The sequence below is a fragment of the Sceloporus undulatus genome, chromosome 2, assembly GCF_019175285.1.
Source record: "Sceloporus undulatus isolate JIND9_A2432 ecotype Alabama chromosome 2, SceUnd_v1.1, whole genome shotgun sequence".
Lineage (NCBI taxonomy): Eukaryota > Metazoa > Chordata > Lepidosauria > Squamata > Phrynosomatidae > Sceloporus > Sceloporus undulatus.
Window position 1 is genome coordinate 164195652 of NC_056523.1, and position 3177 is coordinate 164198828.

Here is a 3177-nt window from a genome sequence, read left to right on the forward strand (position 1 = left end):
GTTTATTTATATACCGCTTTTCCAAATTAGATCTGTGACTGAGTTTGACTGAAAGGGCTTGCAAGCTGGGATGTTTGATGTACACCCCCACCCCCGTGGTGGCTGTAACATAAGTAAAACTTATAAAGAAATATGATGCTGTCTCATCAGTAATGATGTCACACTAGATCTTGACCCAGTGGTGCTTCATGTGAAGGGAATCTTTGGTTCCCTATTTATTTTGTTCCGTGTTTGAGTACCTTACTTTTAATTGCATTTAGCTCATTTGATGCATGATTTTAATACGTGGCCTGTTACTCCCATCTAGGATGTTATAGTAGCACACATGGCTTTATCACAATCACTTGAGTAAATAGTTGAATAGGCAGAACATATTGAGATAAAACATGACAAGTGATCTCATAACTAGATATTTTCCCTTTTCTCAAGGTTGGCACACATGGCAATTACTTGCATTGCTTTGGTTCTGAATCTTGCCCTGCAGCGGGATAGCTGCTGTATCATGCAAACTATGCTGTGTATGTAGAGTACTAAATACTGTTGGTGTGATGTTTTCCTGTAGGAAAATAAGAACTTATTGGAAGTGACAAGTGGCAAACTAGGGGAAAACATGACTGGCTTTTGTTTTTTGACTTACCATCAGTGGGAAGATGATAAATGATCCCTACTCACATTGGCTGACGAAACTTGAAGATGATGAATTTGAAATTCTCAAAATGTGAAAATGTTTCATACCCAGAGGTCCAGAGAGATTAATTTAGTTGAAAAGAGGCATCCATTTGTTACTTGAAAAGGTTGAGGAAAATAGAAAAATTATGAGCAAAAGCATAATGATCTCAAGGAAGCACAAGTACTAGAAATGTTCTGAGAATTCAGAGCTGGAAGAAGGACAGTGAGGGGAGCATGGGTATTTTCATTTATCTTAGCAATATTTTTATTCATCTGGCTTTGCATCACAATCACACCTTACTTTTTCACCCTTATTGTTACCAAAGATGTGAGGGGTTTAAAATATGTTCTTGGGAGCCCTGGGCTTTTTTAGCAGCTTCCCATGGCCTCCCTAGAGATGTCCAGTTTAAATGTGATGTCATATATTAAATTCTATCATTATTTATATAACTATTTATATAACTATTTAGTTAACTATCATTTTAACTATTAACCTATTTAATGTCCATCCCCTGAGAGATGCAAAAGGGGTAAGCAAGCTAGTGTGGAAGCAGCTGAGACAGGTGGTCCCTCCCAGACTTGTTCCTCAGCTTCCCCTGGATGAAACATCTGAGCCCCAAGTTGGGTTGCTCTCTGGCTGGCTTACTACTGGAAAGACAACATGAGAATTTAACTCCATATGCAAACAGCAACCAAAATCAGGAAAAACTCCAAAAATGTAAGGTCAGCCTTAAGGCCAGTCTCAACGCAGTCACTAGGACAGATATGGGCACAACCTTTTCCCTGAAATAAACGTCAAAGCCCACTGATCTGCAGCAACTGAAGATGAATCCCTAAGTTTCATCTTCTCTTGCCAAAATTTTAGCTATACCACAAGATTCGTCTTGATCCCTTTCATGGTCCTTATTCTGTGATGTGGTTTGCTAACTGCATCTATGGCATCACAGAGATGCCTAAGGAAAGCCCTACGAGGAGCCATTATGAGCAAATAAAATGTAGGTGCCCAATGAGCTCCTGAAACTCTTACAGCAGTGGTCCCCAAACTTTTTCAGGCTACTGTCCCCTTTCCTCTTAGGCAACAACCTTAATGCCGCCCAATGCCAATTTGTTGATATTAGGTCTACTGTTCTACCGCAAATTTAAAACAACCAATCATGATTGCTATTCCCTTTGCACCTGGTCACCTTGGGAGCAGCTGTGCAGTGGCCCAGAAGCTTCTCAACCATGCCAATCTTTTGGTAAAGGCCAGCGCAAGCAAGAGGCTTCCCAGTTGTTGTTCAATTTGCTGTTTGGTCATTGCTCCCTTTGCACCTGGTCACTCTCAGAGCAGTAACTGAGCAGCTGGTTGAGCAGTGACAGAAAAGCCTCTCACCCATTCTAGCCATGAGGCAAAGGCCAGGAGCTTCTTGGTTACTGCTCATCAAGCTATTTGATCGGTGCTCCCAAGGTGACCAGGTGTAAAGGGAGAAGCTTCTCCCTGGTGAGGAAGGACTCTCAATTCTTCTTTTGTAGGGAGGAGAGGGGTGCAACCAGTGAGTGCATAGTGGGTTTACAGAGGCCACATGCTCTGGACTGGAGACTGGTGTGGGCAGGGAAAGGGAGATATTTGAATTACAGAAGCTGCTCCAAGGCAAAATATTCTTTTTAAGAATCGATCCCAGATACTCCTCTTCTCCTTCATCAGAGACATGTCTTCTCCACACACAAACTTTACTTCTTCTGCTATCTCTTCTCTCAGCTTGTCTGATGAAAAAAAGCAGGAGCAAGTCCCAGCAAAGCTGACATAACTTAAGCAGGGTTTCAAATGTGAAAGTTTCTTTTGGCTGCTGCTTCTTCCGGACTGCCATGTCCTCTAATTTCTTCCTCCAGTAAGTCAGTCTGTCCCAAAATGGTGCCATTCCAAGCCACAGAAATGATGCCCTATTGGTGCCATCACTAGTGAAATACAGTAAGTTTGCATGGGCTGGTGAAGAGCAAGAGACACCACAATATGAAATGAGGTTTTATAGTGGTTTGAAGGGACTCTAAAGGAAGTTTCATGCAACTCTCATCCTTACCATGATCCTAAAGTCTATTGGTTCCCCTTGTCTTTCTTGTACATTTAACATCATGCTCTCTGCTTTCCCCCTTTCCCTCTGGATTGTTCCACCTCCCCTGGGGGTTGTACCACTCACTTTGGGAATCACTGTCTTAGAGCATAGTTTTCTTTAACCTGATAAAAGCAGAAACTCTCCTTCATACCCTGCAGTTTCTCTATAGGCAATCTGCAGAGCTGATTAACTGTATCAAATCTGATACCCCCAAAATACTAGCTAGTGTACAGGATTGCCAGTCTTTTCCTGAGCCAGTGAAACTCCCACATCCTATGCCAAGAGACAAAATTCAGACAAAACATGAAAGCACATTGTGAAGTTGAAGGTTTTCATGGTTGGCATCCATTGGTTTTTGTGGGTTTTTTGGGCTATGAAACCCTCCTCACTCTGGGTGGTTTTCATTTGCATTTGCTGG